Here is a 26,230-nt window from a genome sequence, read left to right on the forward strand (position 1 = left end):
CTTGTGTGTACTGGTCCAGGCTGAGGTTGATGGTGGGATGGAAATTGTTGAAATCATGGTGGAATTCCTCAAGGGCTTCTTTTCCATGGGTCCAGATGATGAAGATGTCATCAATGTAGCACAAGTAGAGTAGGGGCATTAGGAGACGAGAGCTGAGGAAGCGTTGTTCTAAGTCAGCCATAAAAATGTTGGCATACTATGGGGCCATGCGGGTACCCATCGCAGTGCCGCTGACTTGAAGGTATACCTTGTCCCCAAATGTGAAATAGTTATGGGTGAGGACAAAGTCACAAAGTTCAACCACCAGGTTAGCTGTGACATTATTGGGGATACTGTTCCTGACGGCTTGTAGCCCATCTTTGTGTGGAATGTTGGTGTAGAGGGCTTCTACATCCATAGTGGCATATACGGCATTGTTTCATGTTCTCTGTGTGTATATCAATCTCGCCTCTGTTTTTTCCACCAATGCATGAGCTGAAATTGTAGAAAAGCAGCATCGCTTGCCCCATAATTTCAGCCATGCAGAACACAATGCCATCCACAGCCTCAGAAACAACTCTGACATCATAATCAAAAAGGCTGACAAAGGAGGTGCTGTCGTCATCATGAATAGGTCGGAGTATGAACAAGAGGCTACTAGGCAGCTCTCCAACACCACTTTCTACAAGCCATTACCCTCTGATCCCACTGAGAGTTACCAAAAGAAACAACAGCATTTGCTCAAGAAACTCCCTGAAAAAGCACAAGAACAAATCCGCACAGACACACCCCTAGAACCCAGACCTGCCCAACACCATCATAGGGCCTAATCGCATCAGCCATTGAATGGACACAAATCAGATGTCAAGAATTATAACATTCAAAAACTAGTTGGAGAACACTTCAGTCTCTCTGGTCATTCGATTACAGACCTAAGAGTGGCTATCCTTCAACAAAAAAGCTTCAAAAACAGACTCCAAGGAGAGACTGCTGAATTGGAATTAATTTGCAAACTGGATACAATTAACTTAGGCTTGAATAGAGACTGGGAATGGATGAGTCATTACACAAAGTAAAACTATTTCCCCATGTTATTTCTCCCCCCCACCCCACCCCACCCCCCTCTGTTCCTCAGATATTCTTGTTAACTACTGGAAATAGCCTACCTTGCTTGTCACCATGAAAGGTTTTCCTCCTTTCGCCCCCCGCTGCTGGTGATGGCTTATCTTAAGTGATCACTCTCCTTACAGTGTGTATGATAAACCCATTGTTTCATGTTCTCTGTATGTGTATATAAATCTCTCCTCTGTTTTTTCCACCAAATGCATCTGATGAAGTGAGCTGTAACTCACGAAAGCATATGCTCTAATAAATTTGTTAGTCTCTAAGGTGCCACAAGTACTCCTTTTCTTTTTGCGAATACAGACTAACACGGCTGCTACTCTGAAACTAGAAACACTATGACACAGCTGCAACTCAGCAGCTGAACTGCTGTCGAGCTCTAGACACTCACTACAGAAACAGAAAGAGGTTCTTCTGTCACTCTAGTAAATCCATCTTTCCAAGAGGCAGTAGCTAGGTAGAGAGAAGAATTCTTCCATTGACCTAGCAGTGTATACAGTGGGGCTTAGGTTAACTTAATTACTTCACACAGGGTATGAATTTTTTCACAGCCCTGAGTGATGTAGGTAAACTGACCTAACTTTATAATTCAAACAAAGTACTAGACTACATGCCTGTGCAGAGGAGTAAGCCATAATCCATTCCTGGGGGTACTATGTAAAACCCTAATACACTGAGATACATAGATCATCAACAGAAATGTCAACTCCATACTAGGTGACAGGTTTCAGAGTGGTAGCCGTGTTAGTCTGTATCAGCAAAAACAATGAGGAGTCCTTGTGGCACCTTAGAGACTAACATATTTAGTTGGGCATAAGCTTTCGTGGGCTAGAACCCACTTCATCAGATGCATCAGTTGCGCATCAAAATTCTGCCATCAGCGGACCAGTGCAATTTACTTAAGAGGTGTAATCAAGGGCATAGGTGTAACTGAGGGCAAAATATGAAGGGGATGGGATTGCACAAGTGTAAGGGAAAGGATTTGCTGGCCTGCAGAAACATCAGTATTGGTGTTGAGACATAAGCTACAAAGAAAACAGTTTGATTTTCAGATTTCAGGTACAGGTTACAGAGCTGGCAATTAGAAAACCGGCTTTTCATTTCTAAATGGATTAAATTTGAATTGGAGACACTGAGAGATAATAAACCTGATGCCTTTTTTAGAGTCACTTTTCACAGCAGAATTGTACTTAAATAGAACATATTGCTACTTTATAACACCACCACATGGGAGAAAATAATTGTATATCTTAGTAGTTTTGTATATTAGGAAGTCCTCAAATATACAAATACAGGATTATTTATCCTTAATTATTATGATAGCAAGAGAAGGGTTTTGTTTGTTTGTTTTGTTGCTTTCAACATCCAGTGACCTACAAAGCTTGGATAAATGCCCCTGTTCATTCACTAGAAGGCTTATAAACATCTCTGTTTGCTTCTGCAGGAGTGATAACTGCCTGGAGATAACAAATCTGATGATTATTTCAGACACAGAGGACAAACAATACTCAAGATGATGCCTCTAAAGTGCCTGGCACACATTTACAAAAGATGCAGACGTTACCAGGCTGTATCATATTCACTGTATAACCAGAACAGACTCCAGAATGTAAATTCCACTGGAATAATACAGTGAATGGGGAGCAATTGAGAAAAAATGGGGGAGTAATTTCCTTTGTGAATCAGATTAAGTCTACTGTATTGCGATGTGAGGCATAAAGCTTTGTTAAATGGCATGTGAATATTTTATAGTTTCTCCCTCCCTCTTTCTCATGTGTATATTTAGAAATATTTACCTCTGTGGTTAACAGTGAAATCATCCAGCAGTGCACAATCTTATTCATTTATCTAGTCAATTCATTAAAAAGTAAGATAATTATAGGGGCATAAATTTGTCTTGCATCATTACCATTAACATTTAGGGAAGGTATAGTCCAGGGAGTGGAAAATAGACTCATGAAATATTGTATCCATTCACTGAAGATTAATAATAATAAAATCAGTTTACTCTCCATGTTTTAATTAATGCAACATAATGTTAAATTTTACTGCACAAGTTATTTTGAAATACTTGTACATGAAATATATTTTCGTACGTTTAGTCCTTTATCTGATATTCACTGATCTCTAACATCTGCATGTTCTGATACCACAAAGAAAAAAAAATTAATGTTATTTCCACAGCTGAGTCATTTTCAGGATGTTTCGAGGATGTCTAATACATAGAGACATTACTTCATTATATGAATATGAATCTCTGAGACTTATCTCCTACTTCGAGTGACAACAAAAACTGTTCAAATGTTTCTTATACTAAAAAGATTTCAAATCAAATATTTTAAACAGAGTAAGATTAATACCAAATTGTACATAGAGCTACTACATTAGTATAGTATAATATTGGTGAATAACAACAGTAACAAACATAAAAGGAAGAAATTACATTTAATTACATTTACGGTGCTGTGTATTGTCTTAAAGACAGTGCCACTTTATCAAATCTTATCACAACTTATTCACAATGTTACAAGATGACATTAATATATTCAAAAACTCACATTGGAACTATCTGCTTTTTTAGCTGATGACAAATCACATACGACGTGTGGGAGAATACCCTGAGAAAGGTTTTCATGCTAAAATTCTCTGGAATTTAGCAACTTATTTAAAAAATAAGTTGCCAATTGTTTACAAAGCAACAACATAGATCGAGTCCGTTTGTGCAATGCCAAATCAGAGTCTATAATCTGCATGAATATTTAGCAGAGGTGACATACATGTGCAGTCAGTCTAGTAATATAGTGCCTGTTTCTGCTGCCCTAACTCAGTTTGGACTGAATTCTCTGCTTATTGAAATTGGTGCTGTTCCATTGACATTAATGCTATAGTGCCAATTTATATCAGTAGGGAATCTGGCCCACTGAGTAGTATTTTAGTCCACTGGAAGTCCCATCAGATTTAATGTATGAGTAAGAAGTTGGTAAGAATGGGTCAACAGTAAAAACCATATGTTTAATGCCCATTATTTATATACAAGGGTCAAATCATGATCTTTGCAGGAGAAATTCGGAGGGTGGATTTTCCTGCAATCATCTTGTTGGGCATTCAGATGTTCCCTGTGTGGCAGGCAGTGCCTAGGGCTTTCCTAACCAATGGATGTTCTGAGATACATGGATAAATCTCTTCTAAAGATGGATGTGGTGGAATCTCCATCCTTAGAGGTTTTTAAGGCCCGGCTTGATAAAGCCCTGGCTGGGATGATTTAGTTGGGGTTGGTCCTGCTTTGAGCAGGGGATTGGACGAACTAGATGACCTCCTGAGGTCTCCTCCAACCCCAATCTTCCATGATTCTCTAATTCTATGTGCGTTCACCAATGCATTCATCATGACAGCAAGGCTGGCTCAGGAACTCTGTATGTCCTTCACTTATTCTGAGGATAATGGCTTTCCTTTTGCACACCCCTCAACCCTTCCACTCCCACAGCATAGAACCTTGAATGCCAGTAGATCATACATAGAGATTCCCCTTTGCTCAAAGGATTGGGGATAGGGATGACACCACATTGTCTCAACACTCTTTTGACAAAAACTGGGCCATTTTTGTGGGTCTTCCATTGTTGTAATCCCCGCTGCAGAAAATGAAGGGGAGGGAATGATCTCACCCTATATAAACTGCAGACCTAAGGCATACTGTAAGCAGTCATGTTATACAATGAACAGCTCTTTTATTCAGTCATGTTCCACTCATTGTTTAGAGAGAGTGTGCTATTGTGTTTAATTTGGTTATAAACTAGAAGACAGAGTCACACAAGAACTAGGGTTCTTGCACCAGCACACTGCCAAGACGAGTATAGTCACTCTAGTCATGGAGTGGGAAAATGCAACTATGCAAGTGACTTGACATCTCCTAAAAGCAAGATGTTGATTTGATATACGGTTATAAACAGTGGCTCTTAACTTGAGGTTTCAGTAAATACGTATGTATGACAGCAGCCTTCCTTTAAAATCAGTCAGTCACTAATATTCCTGGTGGACTACAGCATTTCTTAGGAGTTGCTTCCTCAATTATTAATGTGTCTGCTGCTAATTTTATCATGCAGAGTGGGAATTTGTCCCATCACTAAATATAAGGCAAGTTTAGTAGAAATATAGAAGTTGTCAGCACGTGAGAGTCAACACGTTATTGCTATACTGCAGCCATTTATAACAAAACTAAAATGAGCACTCACTTGTTTGGCATTAATTTAATGTCCCACTTAGCTCCTATCAGATGCAAATACCTGCTTCATCTGTTTAAGCATTTATTTTTGTGCACATAATGAAGTGCTCTGTACCTGTCAAGTAAGCAGAATTCATAACTGTAATAAGAAATGGATGAGGAAATTCAGTGTCCTTGTTAAAAAATATTAAGCCTCCAAAGGGACAGTGTCAGATTTATTCCAGCCATTGGTTTCCTTTTATGAGGTTTACCTACCTGCTACCACCCCCCAGCCCCGCATAGAGCCTTTTGAAACATGGCATGCCAAAGACATTGCTGAAAAGGATATTAATTCAATGTATGGCAAAGATAACAACAGCTGTAGTTGTCAAACATACTCAAAACAAAATAAATTAGCCAGCCAACCTCTTGTATTTAAGTGTTTTTTATATTCTGTGTTTTAGAAAAAACAGTTTAATTTTAAACAGCATTCTAGTTATGATCAGCCTCTCTTAAGGAAGTGTTTTATAAGAATGAATGGAGATAATGACTACCATTAGTCTTTGCCATTAGCATAAAGCATGCTACAAAATTTATAACCAGGCTATGACATGACTGTAAAAATATGACTTTCTAACACTTGCATATACTTTTGACTACAGCTGGTTGCTATTTGGTGAAGTTAAATCTAGTAATAGTATATTTGATAACATGTTCATCATCAGGTCTAATAGTTTCCACCACAGGATGTGAAGCTTTATGTCCTCTATCAACCAAAAACAAACAGTCATACTGCTTAATGGCTATTCAATTAATGTTTATGGTGCTACTTTTATACCCTGAGTTATCTGACAAATAAACTCCAAGAAGCAAGAACCTCTGAAGCTTAATGGGACCCCAACCAATATTAAAAATTACTACAAATTTCTATACAATCCCACACTTGCAGATGTCAAATGGGAGACATTTATCAGTGTTAGACATCTTTTCAAGGACAGCAGGATTAATTGTGAGAGGGAAAGGAAATCAGAATTGTAGAGACAGAAGGTCTTTGTAACTTCAGTTTGGTTAGCTTGAAATTGCTGATCTGACCTGGGCTAAAAGGGAGAAGACCTGGTCAGATAAATGTCAGCCTCAGTTCATCCCATTGCAGAGGCTAATCCTCTAAAGCTGATTTGCCATCTATAATATGGATGCTCTCCACCTATTCAGAACTCTGCCCCCTTTGTACAAGAAACTGGATTGATTAAAAAGAAAACAACAGTTCAATAACGGGTTTCTCTCCTGCTGCTTTGGTGCATATTAATTCATCTCTCTCCCTTTTGTAAAAAGCCTGTAGAGAGCAGTGTAAAATTACCGTAAATATGTTTTCACTGGAGAGCTGCCATTGTTCTAAATTATGAAAGTAAATGATTTCTGGTTTGTGCTGTTAATTGTATAGAGCAGTAATATATTCATCCACCACTTCTCATTTTAATTCAGGCTCCCTGATCTCTGGCTTCTAATGATGTATTACAAGTGTGTACTTCTTTGACACCTAGGTAATTAATCATTAATATTTCTTAGTCCCCCACAGTAGCTGGACACAATTAGACAAGAAAGAACAGACTTGAGGGGTGGTGAAAATTTATTTTCAGAAATCACACATATTTTCACACCATAAACTTCGCTCGACATCCACTGCTGCAAATATATTTTAATAGAACTGCTGTTATTGTGGCTCCATTCCCAACCTCCCAGTAGTTTTAGTAGAGCAACATGAGGTTCATAAACAGGGAAAATGCAAGTTTAAAGGTTGTCAAGCCTTCTTGACAACTTCCCACCAGGAATACAGCCTAGAAATGACAAACTTATCACCTGACTGGCTAATGTTTAAAGCTCACTGCTTTTGATTAAGCCACAATGAGCCTTCCAGTTTGGAGTTCGTTTTCCGTTTCATAAGCACCTCTTCACCAAAAAGTATGCAATTGATCTGATTTGAATCTGATTAGTTTAACACTACAGTTTTACTATTTGTAATAAACAAAGGTCACTTTCATGGTGTTACTGCACATTAAGCAACATTTTAGGAGGGTGACAGACTTGTTTTTATTTCTTATGTATTATTGTTTGACACTTTTAAAAAAACAATAGTGATATATTTTAACAATGTTGCTTGTATTTTACTTGCACAGTTGTTGTGTGTAACTATCATAATCATAATCTGGTTCACCTCTGCTCTGGTGTGAGGACTAAGAGGTAAGCAATAGATCCACTTAAGGGTACAATGTTGTGACCTTGACAGGTGAGTTGACCTCATTGCTAGGAAGAAAGTCAGTGGTAAGCTTAGTAGCCAAGTTCTTTAATGGAAACCCCCTGTATTAAATTGTGTCATGTAGACTTTGTGACTGATTCTTTCAACAACTTGTCCTGTAAAAGTGGAGCCACCACAGGGGACTGCAAGAAACACTGCATTACTATTTCAATACCATCTTACTTCGCAAGAGCAAATTCAAATACTCTGGGAAGCCCGAAGCACTTTTATCTTTTGACATCCTCTCAGTTTTGTGTCCTCTTATATAAAATTATAGCCTCCATTGATCTGCATTGCAGGCTTCAGTGGTAAAAAGCATTTCATATCTTTGGGCCACAATTTTCTCTGATTGGTCAGTTTAGAGACAGATGAGAGGAGTTCCACTTAATCAGAAATACATTTTGGGTGGTGTTAGCCTGCTTATAAAAGTAATGCACTCTCTCTATAAAGGCTAAAAATCGCATAGGGCAAACATGCACATTCAGGACTCTGACCTGAATGAGAGTTGAGTGCACAGTCCAAAGGCCAAATATGATCCTTGCTACGCTTACATTAATACTCTAACCCCCTTTTATAAGCAGGAGTGCCTGCTCATCCAAATCTACATGATGTTACTGAGCTGCATACAGAACCCCACACTGAGATATATGGGTAGGGCCCTACCAAATTCATGGCTGTGAAAAACATGTCATGGACCGTGAAATCTGGTGCCCTGCCAGAGGCTCTACCCTGCACAGGGTTCCAGCTGCTAATCATGGATGGGGATGGGGAGGGATGAGACTCTGTCTTCCCCTGCAGGTGCTGCTCCTGGGTTGGATCAGACCCACCTCCGGTATCTCTTCCAGATGCAGGAAGCTCTGCGACTCCAGCTGTTAACTCCCCACAGGGGAAAGCTGCAGCTCCAGCTGTCAGCCCACCACTCAGGCAGAAGACTACGGGGAAAACCAGACATATGGTAATCCACTCCCCATACCTTATGACCCTCACTTCTGCACTGCTGCTGATGATGGCACTGGCTTTAGAGCCTGGCACCCCGTTAGAGGCCTTCCTCTCCAGCTTCCCAGCTCTGAAGGCAGCACCTCTGCCAGCAGCAGGGCAGAAGTAAGGGTGGCAATCCCACAACCTCCCCCCTCCACAATAGCCTCGCAACCTCTCATTCTGACCATTTTTTGGGTTGGGACCCCCATAGTTACAACACCATGAAATTTCAGATGTAAACAGCTGAAAACATGACATTGACTAATTTTTTTTTTTAAATCCTGGCAGTGAAATTGACCAAAACATGAATTTGGTAGGGCCCTGTACATGGCGAATTCTGTGTAAAGACTGATGTGAAGATATTGCTCTCATTGTTTTACATCTATCTATCTGTCTGCTTCCATGGCCACCATCATCATTATGTGTGACAGCAGAAGCACATACCAGTAGATTCAGAGAAATCAAGAAAGTTCAGTGTTCAGCACCTGAGTCATTGGGCCCTTTGTGACTAAAATTTTCAGTTAATAGTGTTTCAAATTATGTTACTGGAAAATAGTGACATTAAAAATAATCTACCTGATAAAATCTAAAGCATATACATGTTTAGAGTGCTTTACTAGGTCAGAATTGTAGGATTCCAGTTTGCAAGGAGACAAGTGCCTTACTCTTACTGGAGGGACTAATATGATTATTGCAAATACTGAGGTTAATTAACTGCAGATACTTATTTAGAGCCCAGGTCATTGTCCAGCCTATGCTGCTATGCAGGAGCAAGTGGGAGACTTAAGAGCTGAAATGGAGGCTCTTGTGTTCACCCCAGACCTTGGGTCCAGGCATGTTGGGGTAATCAGGTGTTGCATGCCTTGCGCTCCACTCTTGGAGCCAGTTGTTAAAGATTGGACATAGAGAGGTGTGTAGTTGGCAGAACCTGGCTCCATGCCCCAGAATACTCGCCATCACTCACAGCCAATGTAGAGGACAAATTGCTAGCCATTCAGGAGCAAAGTGGGCACAAGGATGAAATAGTGGCTTTTTGACAAATGCTGCACTCCACTCCATACAAAGGACAGATTATACATGCACATTCTAGTGCCTAGTTACCTAAAACAGTTGGCAGTTTTTAAGGCTCACTGCCTGTCTCTACTTTGAAAACGATAGATAAACAAATGAAAAGGTAGAAATTACTATCAGGTAACTTGACCGTGACTGGGACCATTACGTGTGTTAGGTGCTGTACAAATACATAGGAAGATGCAGTCACTAGCCTGAAGAACTTATCATCTACAAGCTTCATGTATACCACTCAGAAATTATACTGGAACTATAAAAGTTTTCCATAGTCACATGTGTGTTTATATAACACAATGATATTTCTGTTTGTCTCCCCTTTCCTCTGATACAATTCTGAAATATATTTCATCAGGAAGAAATTGTATAGCGTGTATCCAAAATATGGTGTCTGAAGTTAGATATATATATAGGCGTCCAAATAAGTGACTTGATTTTCAAAAGTGCTCAGCAATGAGCAGCTTCTACTGACTTCAACTGGGTCCCCAGCACTTTTGAAAATCTGACCACTTATTTAGGTGCCTTAATATGAACCTGAGAGCCTAACTTCAGGCACCTATTTTTGAAATTCCTCTCCCAGGTAATTATAATTTCCTACCTCACAGAGGTGTCGTGAGGATAAATCTATTAAAGATTGTGAGGCACTCAGCTGCTATGATTGTGGGGGCCAGTTAAGTATCTAAGATATATAAAGTACCTAAAATATTTCATAATATCTTTAATTACAGATGAAATTAACTTTCTTGATTTCTTTAAATCTACTGGGATGTAGCTTCTGCTGTCATATATAAGATGATGGTGGCCATGGAAGCAGACAGATAGATAGATGTAAAACAATGAGAGCAATATCTTCACATCAGTCTTTACATAGAATTCCCCACGTATAGGGCCCCAACAAATCCTGAATGTGCATGTTCGCCCTATTGCATCTTTATAAGCAGTCTGACAACCCCTGGGGAATCTCTCCATAATTCCTGGGATCTTACCACATAACAGCTCCAGTGTGTTGCACTGTACAAATGACCTTACTCTTACTGCCATATAACAAAGGCAACAATATTTTCTCTCAAATATATTAAGAATTTATTAAAATGTATTTTCTGAACTGGTCTTTTTCTCTATTAAATTGTAAAAACTATTTCGTTTTCCTATTTAAAAGCTTCCACAGCTCTATCACACTAAAAGAAATCCAAATGCTCAATACCCAACAGGAGCGTGCTAATTCCTTGAAGCTACAATAACTTTATTGTTAGGTTGTTTTAAGAAGTATAATAGATAGGACTCTGGACTGGGAGTGAGCAGATCTGGATTCTATTCCTAGCTCCATCAGTGACCTCTTGTATGATTTGGGGCAAATAACTTTACCTTTCTTCCTCAATTTTCCATCTGTAAAATGGGAATAATAATATTTAACTTTCTTAGAAAAGCAAGTTGGTGTATATGTTGAAAATACAATATAGTAGGGCTCCATATTATTAAGAGTTTGTTTGTAATAGTAACATAATTTGTTACAATATGGGTAAATTGCTCAAAAGACTTGCAGATTTTCTGCCTCTACTGGAAGAAGGAATTTTGCAAAACTCATTCTGAGTTTTCCCAGTTTTAGAGATGTGATAAGTCTGAATAGATATGAGGGCTTCTCCATGCTATCTGGACCTCAGGCACCTTCAAAAAACAGTTGAGGAGATTTCTGGTATAACGGCTATCTTCAAACAGTCAACATTTGCAAGTGGTTATCAAAGGTATTTCACTTATCCTAAATATAGGGAACCATTCTATTTCCTTCTCCTGGTTCGTGTGGGGATAATAAGAGAAGAGCATTTTGTTTTGTGCTTTGAGTCCTGGGTAAAACCAGGAAATGCAGAGGTAAATGAATGTAAACATAAATTTCTTCAGGATGTCATATTGGAGATGACTTCATAGGGCCAAAATCTGCCCTTGTATAGGCCACCTGACTCTGAATGTAGAATTTGGCCCAAATGTTGAGAAAACTAAAGGCCAGATCATTGTCCCCCAATTGAAGAGAACAAACCCAGAAACACAGTGGCAATACACTGTACATGAGGGCTAAGATACAGAAAGCCCATGGAGAGAGACTCTACACATTCCTATATCCCATGGAACTGAGCCCCATGTCAATTTTCTATGCATGGACAATGTATCAATTTTAAATTTGTTTGCTGCTTTTGGTATTCGTTGCTTGACGTCTAACATGGTGTCACTACCATTGCACATCTCACTCCCTAGATAAGTAAAATGACTTCTTCTTGTGGCACCTTAGAGACTAACACATTTATTTGAGCATAAGCTTTTGTGAGCTACAGCTTCATCCGATGAATTGAGCTGTAGCTCACGAAAGCTTATGCTCAAATAAATTTGTTAGGTTTCTAAGGTGCCACAAGATGGTATGATGGGATAATGGGATTTTGGTAAGTAATGGATCTTTAAATATTCAGGGTAAATAGGCCAAATCCCCTGAGATGGGATATTAGATGGATGGGATCTGAGTTACTATAGAAAATTCTTTCCTGGGTATCTGGCTGGTGAATCTTGCCCATATGCTCAGGGTTTAGCTGATTGCCATATTTGGGGTCAGGAAGGAATTTTCCTCCAGGGCAGATTGGAGAGGCCCTGGAGGTTTTTCGCCTTCCTCTGTAGCATGGGGCATGGTTGACTTGAGGGAGGCTTCTCTGCTCCTTGAAGTCTTTGAACCATGATTTAAGGACTTCAATAGCTCAGACATGGGTGAGGTTTTTCGTAGGAGTGGGTGGGTGAGATTCTGTGGCCTGCGCTGTGCAGGAGGTCGGACTAGATGATCAGAATGGTCCCTTCTGACCTTAGTATCTATGAATCTATGAATCTATAAGTCCTCCTTTTCTTTTTGCGGATACAGACTAACACGGCTGCTACTCTAAAACCTGTCATTACTTCTTCTTGTGTTTCTTCATCCATTCTAACAGTAACTTTTGAGACAGTGATAGACATATTTTTTCTTCTCCTTGTGGATGAACAATCCAGCTTCTTTTTGTTGTATCTGCCAAAAGACGGGTCTTTTCTTTTATTAGGTGATATATAGAACAGGACGATGTCATCAGCAAAAAACGAGGTCATCCAATTATACTTTATCATGTAACCATAAATTCCTCTGTTGTCTTCTGTGATTACTTTCCTCATGATATACTCAATGACCTGTGCAAACAATAATACACCCTTGCTTTATTCCAATTGTCACTGCAAAACATTGGCTAATGTCATTATCTCTGACTGCACATTTGGTATTATGATACAGATCCTTTATGATTCTAATTATTTTTGCTAATTATAGTATGCCATAATTCACCAAAGACTGTCTCTGTGTATGCTGTCAAAAGCCTTCTTATGAGATTACAGTCAACATTTGCAAAATTCTCCCCTAATTTTAGATATCTCAAAGTTATATCACTCAACGGGGGCCTGGTTTTTGAGTACCCAGCATTTTGAATAATACTTTGTGTATTCAAAACACTGTATAGATGCTATGTAATTAATTTTCACCACACTTCTATAAGCAGTGAGTAGTATTATCTCCATTGACTGCAGAAACTGAAAGATAAATAACTTGCCCAAGACCACACAGTGAATCAATGGTACAGCCAGGATTAAAACTTTTCACATCCCAACCCTGTGCTCATTCCTCCAGACCACACTGCCTTACTTCCAAAGGTGCTGATCATTCACAGCTCACACTTCAGCTGCAGAAGCAAATGCTCAAAAATTCTGAAAATCAGGCCACAAGTGTTTTGAGTTGGGTGTGCAGCAAATGACACACACAATTAGTGGCCCCACATGAACATTTTGGTTTAAGAGTAGCAGCCGTGTTAGTTTGTATTCGCAAAAAGAAAAGGAGTACTTGTGGCACCTTAGAGACTAACAAATTTATTAGAGCATAAGCTTTCGTGAGCTACAGCTCACTTCATCGGATGCATCCTTTTCATTTTGGTTTAAATGACTCATCCAGCATCACTTCAAAGCTTATGATAGAGTCAGGGCTAGAACTCAATTCTTTTTTGGGGGAAATACAACTGTATAAATCATAAGCCCATCCTTTTTCTTCCTGTAGTTCCTTGATTTATCCTCTACCCATCTTCCAAATTCAGTAACAAATGAGGTAGGGAACAACAGACTAAAACCTAATTTACTATACAACTCTGTCTCATTCCCTGTGCACTAGCCATCCTGTAAACGGAATGATATAGTGGTTTTGTGGAAAAATGGTAAGTGATCATGTAATTAAAGACTGTATCAAAATGAATGTGTATGAGAGGTTAGAGTTACACAAACAATTTTAATTTTCGTATTTCCTGATTTCAGGTGTCTCACTTTACAACCTCAGTAATATTCTTTTTGCACAGTATTTTAATGTAATTTCTTAGGTTTAAAAAAACCAGCACAGTCTATTATGTGATACTTTAATACCTTCCCCTCCATCCACAATTAGGCAAGATTTTAGGCCTTTAACACTGTACACAAACCTCTACTGTTTGAGATAAAGGATTAAGTGTAATAGCTAGCAGGAGGAGTAGGCTATTATCTTCTGTGGAATACCCAGTTGAGCAGGATGCATCACACTGAAACAGTGAGTTACGTAACCACGAGTATTCTCAGTTTATAGACAGGACAGCTCAGTACTTACATTTAGCAGATTTACTCTGAAGACAGTATGGTTAAGTGGTTGAGTTAAAGATTGGGTTGAATTCTCAACTTATATAACCTCTCAGTATAATGTGATGCCTTTCATAATAGTAAGGTCTGTGAAGGCTCATTCTTATTTATACAAGTCAGTACAAGTAGTGAGACGCAAACTCGTGGTCTCCTGGATCCTAACCTAGTGCTCCTTTCCATAGGTCAAAGGGAATTTGTATTGATGTGTGTGTGTGTGTGGTGTTCAGAGGTGGGGGAGGGTGGCGAAGAGGAAAGCAGAAGAGAAGATGATGTCTGGGCAGGGCATGCACAGTACTGATGACATATTGAGGCATTTTAGCAGTGAGCTACTAATGATAATGGTGGGTTTTGACAGCTCATAATTTGCCCAAACTTGAACAGAGCTTCAAGAAAAATGTGAAAAGCACATCTGTGACACCAGGGGAATCACCCTGAAAAACTGAATGTTTCTGCTGCAAACCAGAGAGGTGTTACAGATTTGCTTAAAAAATGGTTGGAAAACTTTGATAATGGATTGTGTTAGGCAAACTAAATATAAATATCACAAACCCAAAACTAAGTTACAAGAACATTATGAAGTTTGCAAAGTCAAGCGCATGCAAGTTAGGAAATGTCACAATTAAGGTTGCCCATGTAACCTTAATTTTTTAACCTGTAATTTTTTTAATCCCAAGCTATTTTTTCCACAGGACCCTTGCCTCATTCAGTGCACAGGATGGACAAGTCTTGGTTACTCAGCAGTTATTCAATGTTTTGGTTTTTTTTGTCCTTATTGTTCAATGTGTCGTGATAGGCTTTTTTTACTGCATACTATTCAAATCTCACTCTGAAGACATAATTATTATTGGCCTCATGGTGTTTTCTATGGAGCTCACTCACTAAGTCAACTGCCTTAACTGCGGACAGTCCTTTCTCTTCCCGCAACCCTTTTCCTCCTTCACTACATCTTTTTTTCATCCACTGGAAAACTGCCCAAATTTGAGCAAGTTATACGTTTTTAAAAATTGCAGTTCCCAGTCAGTGGATACTTTGATTTTAACATCTAACATTTCTGAAGATTCCAACTTGTGCAACTAACTTTTGAGGCTTTGACTTTGCAACCTTAATAATGTGCTTTTAAACAGTTTTTTTGTGTATAATTTTTTAGGTTTTTAAAAAAGCCAACTGAAAAAAACAGAGTCTTTCACTTGGTATAATGCTGACACCTGCATGGGTCATCAGCAGGGTTGGAACTTTTAGATCATTAACATGGACCTCTGCCACTGGAGTTATGGAGTAACTGATAACAGTAGTAGGTTGTCAGCTCTATGGGCACCAGTCATTATCAGTCTGGCTTCATAGATATTTGCTGACAGCAGAAGAATGGCGAATCTCAAAAATCTTGGGTTCCATTCCATGATCTAGAGGAGAGTGTTCTCTAGTGGGCACAGACTCTTCCGCCTGTTTTCCTTGAGATTGACCCTTTCGGTCCCATCCCTTCCAAAGCATGTCAGGCCCGGTCTTATGTCTTCTCAACCCTGGGTCCTTTTTGCCAGTCTCATTCTCCTTGCTGACCCAGTTCCAGTCTCCACTCCTCAGGCTTCTCATCCCAGCTCCATCCTCCTTGCCCAGCCAGTTTCAGTCCCTCCTTTCCCCTAACTCTTTAACTCCAGTCTCATTGTCCCGCCAGTCCCAGGTCACATGCATGGCTCCCCACGTGCTCTGCCTCTTCCTCCTGCTCACTGGCTCTTTGTCTCAGTCTCTTTATCCCAGACAGTCCCATTTCTTCCCCTGCACCCCAGCTCCTTGTCATGTCTGTCTCTTTTCCCCACCTTCCTCCCATTAATTCCTAGTCTCAGTCTCTCTGTTCAGGCAGCCCCCACCAGCTCCTTATCCGAGCTCAGTGTCCCTCTGTGGCTCCCTGTCTCACTCTCCTTGCCAGACTAGTCACAGTTTCTTCCCTCCAACTCCCAGTCGCAGTTTCACTCCCCTCACTCAAGTCCCGGTTGCACCAGATTCCTCGTCTCAGTCTGCTCCTTTCCCTCCCCCAGTCTGGTTTTTGTCTCCTCTGAATTCAAATCAGATGGCTTCCTCTTCCATGTTACCTGGGTGAAAGTGCGGGTGGGGGTGGTCATTGACAGCACAGAAGAGACAAGCTCTCTGCTCTTAGTCCAGTGCCATGCCCATCCTGCTCCCCACTTCCCCCCAGCAGCCTGGAGCAGCAACTTCAGGGAAAGTAACTCTGAGCCCTCGCAGTCCTGGGTTGGAGCATGCTCTGTTACTCTGTGGTGTTGGCACATGTACAATCTAGTCAGCACTAGGAGCTGTGAGAGGCTTGAGCACGCTTAGTGGGATGGAATTCAACTTTCCCTCCTTGTTCTCAGAAACAAAGAAACCACTTGGCTGAAATTTCCCCCTTCCCGTCTGAGGCAGACACTTGGCATGGAATATTTTAGCCCAAATGGTTAAAAGGTCGACAAAGTATCCAGCAACCTGAATAATAGGCCGTGTTACCAGCCCCTGTAAATGATTTATTTACAGCAAGAGTGAGAGAAGAGAACATATGATAGAGCATGGCAGTATATACTTTGTCTGCAAGAGTTTTGGATGGGAGCTATATTCAAAATGGGAAAAGCCAGCAGTGGGTCGCCTCAAACAAGTGCTAATGAAATCTTTATGCAGGCACTCCACTACATAAAACTACTTTTACTCGTTTGAAAGATATTGGGACTATTTTTTGTAAACTATCTGTTGTAAAGCAAGGTGTCTCAGTTACCATAAATTCAACTCTACAGGTCTCTGAAGGAAAGGAAAAATAACTAATACATTTAAAAGTACCCTTAAAAATAACATTGCTAGATCTAAAACGGTCACATATGTGAAGTCTCATATTTTGAAACTTTCCAGGGTCAGATCTCATTGGGAAATAAGCACTGGGTAGTGTTGGGAAAGCAGGAGTCTCCTGTCCTTTCCAATAGTGTGGCACTCCTATTTTCTTGCCTTCTAGGGTCATAAAGCATCAGACACATACCATGTGATTGGCAGTATAAAAAGCCTAATTAAAATAGAATAGAAAAATATCAGTAAAAGCCTTTTGGATATAATTATATCCATGTGTAAGAGTTCAAAGTGCACATTTAAGCTCCAGTGCTGCAAGCTGCTCTGCCTGGGTATATCCCTGTGCATAGGTTCAGCTCCACTGAAATCCACGGGGTCTATGTGGGTACAGCACTCCTCCCATTGTAGAACAGGCCTTAGCTGCCACAGTCAATGGCACTTCAAAGTTCATGCAGTGTTTCATTTTCTAAAACAGCTTCTCAGCCTGACCCCCCACCTGCTGCGATGCAGCTAATTACATTCCATTACATGCCATTGACCTGGTCAGTGGGCTTAGGTAAGTCATTTAATTTCTCTGCTCCTAAGATTACCCATTTCTAAAATGAGGATTCTAATACTTACCTCCTTTGAAAAAGACTTTGAGATCTATGAAAAGAGCTTTGTAAGAATGAAATGTTGCTGTATTATTGTTGTTTTTGTACCAGTCTTGCTCACATTCCAGCTGGTGACAAAGTCCCTTACATACATATCTTTTAGAAGCTTTCTTAATCTAGCACTTCGCCTCTTTCATGGCGGCAGGTGGGTTCAGAAATATCTCTCACTGTGTTGTGTACAAAGATGGCATCCACATCTGGATTCAAATATTTGTCCCAATATAATTTGGACAATGTCTTTATTAACTAAAGAGAAATGTCTGAAGAAATGCTGTCTCATCTTATTAGCCCAAATTCTATACCAGTAAATGAAATCCTTATATAGTTTTAAATAATTCCACTGTTACTCTTATAAACAAGTAAAATTCACCTGTCCTTGGACAAAGGCTGAAAACATAGGGTTTGGGGAGGGGACAGAATCCATTCCTCGCTTCCATGGCCAAGCTGGGGATCATGGCTGTGGTACATCCCCTCCATAGCTTCTGTTCCAGGTAGAATAGTGGTGTCTGCCCATCTGCACCCCCTAGGCTGGGTTCTGGGGCCATTACGACTCAGGTACGCCTTACACACTTGGGTAAATATCACCCATATTTAATATTTCTTGTGTATCTGAATGTGCTTTTTACAAGGTAAGAAGAAAAAGCATCACATAAGTGTCATTTCCCTTTTCTGGACAACAGCATAACTTCTCTGGGGTACAAATCTGATGGCCTTGCAAAGCTGAGGCAAATTGGGGACAGGGAACGTAAGACATACTTACTATGGGGAACTTCTATGTCTTGTGCTATTCAGAAGGTCAGACTTGATGATCACAATGATCCTTTCTGACCTTGGGAATCTAGGAATCTAAGCCAACTCATCTACTTGCATAGACTCTCAGGGACTACCCACAAGAGCAGTTTCTGACCGGGGAGCACAGGAATTGCTTCCCAGCCAGCGACTAAAAACACCTGAAAGATAACAGGGATGATCAGGGCAAGTTGTAGTCATAGTTGTTATCCCTCTCCACACACATACTGAACTGTGGAGTGAAGTTGGCACACTAGGGGATTAACCTGCCTCATCCTAACGGATGGCTCTGAGTGCACACTTGCCATGTACAACTCTAGGCAAGAGTGCAAGCTCTCCCAGTACCCCTTCTGGGGCAGTGCTGCTCCATATTGCCCATGACACAGACCTGAGGTAAAAATGCCACAATCTTGCCCAAAATAATATTTTGGAATAAATTCTGAACTCCTTACCCCTTTTTCACTCAGGCAAAACTTTCACTGAAGTCAGTGACTGAATAAAGATGTCAGCATTTGACCCTCCATCAACAGGGTAACTTTTACTAAATGGAATCTAAGCTGATAGAGCAGTGGTTCTCAAACTTTTTTTTGATGGGCCCTCCTTTGAAAATATTTCAGGCTGTGATGACCGCCCCTCCCCTCCAAAAGTGATGATCCCCGCATACCATGCCACCCTTACTTCTGGCTGCTGCTGGGGGTGCTGCCTTCAGATTTGGGTGCCTGGCCAGCAGCTGCTGCTCTCCAGCTGCCCAGCTCTGAAGGCAGCGCAGAAGTAAGGGTGGCAATGCTGTGATCCCACTATTACAGCCTTGTGACCCCCTTTTGGGTCAGGACTCCCAGTTTGAGAAACACTGTGATAGAGCATTCTTTTTGCTTGTTTATAACTTTACATCATGCACTCTAACACAGACATAAAAAGATGTATAATATTCAAAATGTCATACAGAATAATCAATAAGCTGTCCATTTAAAACACTATTACCATACTCTGTCTAGGTCTATATTTTATCAGCACTTCATTTGAATAAGAATATCCTTGATTATATTTTGTAGCTGCTGTACGTATTTAAAGGAATATGTTCCTTTGGGAAGCACAATAGAGATAGGTCTCCATGTGACAGACCTTTCAACTGGATTTGATTGGTGGCAGCACAAAATTGTTATAAAGTCCAAGGAGAAATATAATGAATTAGTGGTCGGGCATCCAACACAGCATAGTAAATGAATCCAGTGAACTCTGTTTTGTCTTTACAGTTTGGCCTGTTTACTCTGCAGAAATAAAGGGAAAATCCCAGAATGCTAAGAAAACCAAAATGCACAGCTCAGCTGTTTTGCTTTCAGAGTCTCTGATTGCTGTTGGGACACAATGTGAAATCCCCGAAACGTAAAGCAGAATAATAAATGTAGCCACTGTTCTCTAGTAAATAAGCCATCTATCATCAGCTAACACGTTCAGAACAGCATGCCAGATATGATACAGTCAAGTAAGCTCATACTTGTAGGTTGTCTCCATTATTTGTCCTTAATGATAGCAATGTACTTTGATTAAGTTAGGAGTATTGTATAATGGTAATAGAATAATATATATAGTACTAATTTCAAAATAAAATTTGCTCTCATCAGGATGTTAAAATACTTTGAGGATTCTATCCGAATCATTGTAAATTAAAATATTTCTAAAGGAAATCAAAACATTCTGACAGTGCCTATACAGCATCTTGGCAAGCCCTTCATGAATAAACAAGACTTTGTTTGTTTAATCACCTTTTGCAGCCTCTTTACTTCCATTTTTTCCTCTTAACACATGAATGCCTGCCTCATCCAAAGATAGCTTGAGTCTAAAATTGACCTTTGTTCTATAAATGTGAGTTCTGATTTACAGATTGAAATATGAAAGCCTGAAATGTCTTTCATGCTTATTGAATTTTAAGAATGTTTGTTTTCTTTGATACAATGGAATTTATATTCAAAAGGTGATTCAGTTGTTCTAGAAAATGAAGCATTCATGATTTTTCATAAGTACTGAGTATACCCGTTTACTAATATTTATATGATCAAAATGGTCCTTTAAATAGTGATATGTTCTAAGTGGGATTAAAATAATTATGGCTTCTCAATTTTAAATTCACATATTCTCTTTATATTTCAGAAAGTGACTTTCATTCCACCTCATACATGTTTTTAATAGATTTAGGGTAATACAAGACACATATTTCATTGCTTTGGAAACTTTTAATAAAATTATAGTAAATCAATTAGGCAGATAGGGATCATCTAGGGTTTAGAAAAAAATAATAAAATTGTAACTATATTACTCTGGATATCCTCGGTTCATCTATGCATTTCTGCCTTTAGAAACCATTTACCCTACAGAGTAGGTCCTCATTACAAAATGTATATACATTCAAAACCAAACTATGTAAAGTACTTCTAATCATTATTGTAATTTCTTCTGGACAGGAACCCTGACTTGTTTAATCTCTTTTGTGGTGCCAAGCCAAATATTACAGGGCCAGATCCAAAACCTCTAGAAGAAGATGGAAAGCCTTTCATTGATTTCAAGAGGCTTTGGATCAGGTCCATAATTAATAACAACAATAGTGGTTCTAAGAATGAAATAAGATAATAAACCAGTGAACGATAGTTTTGGTGTTTATCTGTAAAGCCCTAACTGGTCTGAGATAGTTTCTTGAGCAACTTTTCTAAATCCATGGCCCAAACTATGAAGATTGTCTGGGATGCTCTTGCTCACAGTTCTTAGTTTCTAATTTCTTATGGCAAATTGCAGGGCAGTCTCAGATTTTCAATGAACAGAGCAAACTTCAAAACACAATGTCAATCTCATCTTTCTATTTAGCATTCAAGTGATTGTCTTCTGGTTTTATTTTGGTTTGGCTTGTTAAAGGGGGCTGATATGTACTTTGTCTAATATTCCTGGTGACAGTTTTGGTGATGTGGATCTTTATTTTTATGACAGCTTTTATAGCATATGTAATTTATATGTTTCTATTTTTTGTAATAAGTGTACCTCGTTGCTATGGCACAAGACACTAAAACAAATTAACAAACATATTGTGCCCTCTCCAAAAAACAAATATTTGCACATCAAAAAAGTTCAGATTTATGTTTTAATATAATGAAAAAGACACTACTAAAAATTACTGACCTGCATTTAAGATAAATTTACCAAACCCTATCTCAGAATTTGCCAAATCTTTCAACCTATTCCTATCTGGAACCCACAATTGTATCACTACATCCTCTTTAAAGAAATCAGGTGACATGTATGAAAAAGTCTATAGACTTTACTATCCTTTTATAGAATTGTTGAATAACCAAGAATTCTACTGTAGGCGTATAATTCTCTGTTCCATTCCATGGAATGATCTAAAAGTAGTATAGAAAGAATATAATTATCTATTAAACTCTGTAGGGTGGATAAAGTAACTTTTATAGAACTCTGATGCCTTTATCCTTCTTACAGTTTTTATGGGATTTTTCCAGAACAGTAGTGATGCTGGGAGGCAGTGCATTGCAAAAAAAGCCTAATCCTGGAATCCCTGTTTATATTTCACATAATCTTGACTTTACTGATGCACAATTTTTTCCCTCTGCAGCAAAATCCAGACAGAAATACCCTCCAGAACTTCTGTGCCTTATTGATTCACATTCCCTTTTCAGATCTCAACAAAACATTTTCTCTCCCTCTAAATTTCTCTCATCCTGCCATTAATTTTTTAACTTTGCAATTGTATTATTCAACTGTTCCAAGCCTTTTGAATACTATCTATTAGCAAGACAACATGCAAAAGAAAATGATTGCATTATTGTACCTGATTGATTGGTCCCTAGAATCAAACTTCACTCACATGGCCCAAATTATTTTTTCCACTGAATAAAACAAAACACTTCTTTCATTGTTCTTAATCTTATCATTTATTTGGACTATAATTCTGAAAGTTAGTTAATGTGCTTTTGCTAAAATATCAAGTCTTCTAATTGGATAGACCCATACAAACATACTAGTCTTGATCTTCAATTATGGTAACTAAGTTGCTGTATTAAATCCCAGATCCTCAGCCCCATGCCCAGCCTAAGTACTGGCTGGCTGGGCTTTGGGTTGCTGCATGGCTTTAGGAAGGGAAGGAATCTTTCGGCCCATGTTGCCCAAGTCACTATTTAGTAGCTACTGCAGCTTTAAGGCTGCAACGGTCACCATGACTCTGACATGGCCCCTCTGCAGATAGGAAAATGTGCATAGTAGCAAATTCATGAGTCCAATCCTATTTCAGATGCTATGGAGCACAGTGCTTTGTCTCACATGGGGCATGAACCCGCTGTGTTGACCCCTAGTCCTACCACTTTCAACTTAATGGATACAAACATGTCCCATTGCAAGGACACACACTGCATTAGTTTAGGAGGGGGTGGTATTTGATAAGGTGAAATGGTTTGGACAAGATCTGTGGGTGGAGTTCATTTTATATGCAAGTCACTCATTTTTGCTCATTTCAACATTGCTGTATTAGCTTATATTCAAGTATATAGGGGTAATTGTCCCCGCATTATGGAATTAATTGGATCCAAAAATTGAGAAATGTCTGATAGTGTAAGTGAAAGACCTGCTGATAGCATTATAGTTATATTGTAATATTGTTTTCAATGAATTCTGGGAGCCCTCACAAACTAGCAGGAGGCCTGAGCTTCTTGAAGGCCCCATATACCATATTTCCTGAGTTACCGAATATATTAATATGAAGATCTAAAATGTTCTCATTTTATTTCAGAATATAATGAGGTAAGATGAGCTCTGATGGAAAAGGTATCGTTACATGAACCTCACTGATTTTCCATGTTAAAACTGTTGCTATTCTAGGGACATGACTCAATTTATCCCGTCAGCTCCAACGGCACAAGTCTGCAGAACCCAGGATCTTGAATGCCTGGCCATAGAAAGTCCACCAAAAAGGAGGGCACAGGAGTGCAACCTTCCTGCAACCTTTACTCTTCCAGAAACCTGTAGATGGTGGTGCAACCCTGAAAGGTAGGGTAGGTCCTGCCTTGGCAAGCCAGAAGATACTCTGATTCATCCCAGGGAGCTTTTGCTGGCAGTGATCAGATAGCGCCCTGAGCTGATTTTTAAAGCTGCCTCCTACCTTTGAAATAATTCACCCCTCAAGGTCATCTGCTTCTGAATGCACAAGGTGAGTAAACTGCAACAGTAGCAGTGAATCTTCTCCCATTGTAGTTTTAAAATTCTGTGTGTAACACTTCCAGTAATCACAGTTTTGCACCAATCCCACTGAATCTGTTCAAAGCAATTAATACTTGGAATACATCTTGCTTATGTTTACATTACAATAGTCTACCCAAGGAATCCCTAATTGACACAACAAAGGTTTTTAACCAGGTGAACATGTACTGGCTACTGCAAATCATGAAAGAAGAGCATTTTTACAAAGAAAGCAACTTTATGTTAAAAGAGAAAGCTATAAAAAACAATATTCAACTTTATATCATTTTGGGAATATTTTTGCATAGTTTTGTAAAATAACAGTCTAGAGTGACAAGGCATTTTTCTTTTAACTAGTCAGAATAAAAATGCAGTAATGTCTTTTTAAGATTAAACAATTTTGCACAATAAGTCTACTTTAACAAATAGCCTTCTAATGATTTCAATGGAAATTCCAATTTTCAGCTCTTGCTTCTCTTCCTGAGTATTAAACATGCTTAGTTTAGATGAGCAAAACTAGCTTTTTTGATATTATGAAGAAAACTAATCAGGGTTTGAATCCTGCTAACTAAAACTTACCTGTTTGCTAACTAGCACTTTGCAATTGATAAAATTGAACAGCAAAGCATCTACATATTTTCTGGTGATGACGGTTGATTTCAGAGCTGTAGAATCATGGCTGACCATAACGTACACTGGATGTTTAATATGGAATGCAGAGTAGCTTGTCACATAAGCTTTCAAGATGGATGACAATTAGACTGAACATAGCCCCATGTAATGGTTTCATAAATTAGTAATAGGATGGATTCCTTATGAAGAAGATAAAGTTTGCTGGTTGTAAAACACATTGGGAATGTGAGAAGAAACAGTCTGTGATAATGATGAGTAAGAATGGTATGTAAACCTGTGATCTCAAGGTATTTTTTCATATTTTCTTTTAAAGAAATAATTATTTGCATAAATATTTACACACACTGAATTACGCTATTTCCTTCCAAGTAATACACTGATTATTTTTGAACAAGTAGAATATTTTACAACAGAGCATTGTCCTAAGGGCTCGATTCTGCAACTGTTTTACTCAACACAAATAATGGTTGCAAAATTGGGCCCTGAGACAGTAATCTTAGATGACACTATGCTTCTATCATACTGTATGTATTGGGCCACATACTCAAAGGAGCTACTCCAATTTGCCCCAAATAAAGATCTAACCTATTGCTGAGAAATTTAATTTACACTATTTGGGCCTGAATCTCAGTTACATTAAGGCCTGATCTATACACAGTTTTTGTATCAGTATAACTATTTTGGTGAGGAGTTTGATTTCTTTACCATAATAGTTATGTGGTACAACCCACAATATACACACAGTTGTACCAGTATAAAGATGCTTTATACCAGTATAGCTTATTCCCTTTCTGGTAGGAGAATAAGCTAAACAGGTATAAAGCACCTTTCATACCAGTATATCTCCCTACACACCAAGGGGTTTGTATTGCTTTAACTATAACGGATAATTACAGCAATACAACTTTTGTGTGTAGACATGACCTAAGGTTGTGTTACACCACTCTGACACCAAAAAGAGGTCTTAAAATGGATGTACCTGTATTTCATGCCAACTTCTAAAGGTAAATAAGTATACATAAGAATGAAGCACTTTATTTATTATTATTATAGAAAACAACCCATATAATGTATAATCTGGTAAAAAAGGCCAAATCTTGATTGATTTACTTGCATAAATATTGAATACACTGAATACATTGAAATCAAAGAGACAACTCATGTGGGTTAAAATTAGAAGGATTTAGCCCAAAGTGCGGAACCATTTTACAAACCAGTTTAGACAAAAGTTTATCACTATTACACATATTAAGTTCAAAGCTGTTTGATGGGCACCTATATTTTTGTATTTTGTGTGTGATGAGGTTGAAAGTACCGGGTAGTTTGACAAAATCAGACATGATGCAGAATTTATCTGATGTCTCCAACACAGATATTTTTCTTTAAGTGTAAACACTAAAAAAAAAAAAATCTGAAGCCCATCTATCAATATTACCCAAAATACTTATTTACCTTTAAAAACATATTAACCAGAAAACCAGGCATGCCATTTCAAGTTACTAACATCAGCCATTATAAAGTATGACACTTAAATATTTCCTAAGTAAAAGAACTAATAAACAAACTCCATATCTTTCTGCACACTTCCTACTTTATCATAGAGGATAACTGTACATATTTTGAAAAGCAATTTGTAAGCCAGGACTGTATCTTTACACAAGGTAGTACAGACCAGATGACTTGTTTACTTTCAAAATGTACATATGTTTTTTATAAAGATGAGCTCCTGTCTTTAAAAGAATAAATCACAAAGTATATAATGTTTAT

At 38.8% G+C, this 26,230-nt stretch overlaps 1 protein-coding gene across 2 annotated transcripts in view; it reads right to left on the reverse strand.

Annotated features, from left to right (window-relative positions):
- The window catches only part of KHDRBS2 (KH RNA binding domain containing, signal transduction associated 2), a 640,432-nt gene that overhangs the window by 27,005 nt on the left and 587,197 nt on the right, over positions 1-26,230 (reverse strand). The window contains exon 11 of one of the 2 annotated variants that reach the window (XR_006279815.1): positions 5,360-5,435. The exons of the other annotated variant lie outside the window; for it this stretch is intronic. The gene's annotated coding sequence lies outside the window, so the exon portion shown is untranslated. Of the gene's footprint in view, positions 1-5,359; positions 5,436-26,230 lie in introns of those variants that run through there. 2 annotated transcript variants of the gene reach the window in all.

This window comes from Dermochelys coriacea, chromosome 3 (genome assembly GCF_009764565.3).
Source record: "Dermochelys coriacea isolate rDerCor1 chromosome 3, rDerCor1.pri.v4, whole genome shotgun sequence".
Taxonomy (NCBI): Eukaryota; Metazoa; Chordata; order Testudines; family Dermochelyidae; genus Dermochelys; species Dermochelys coriacea.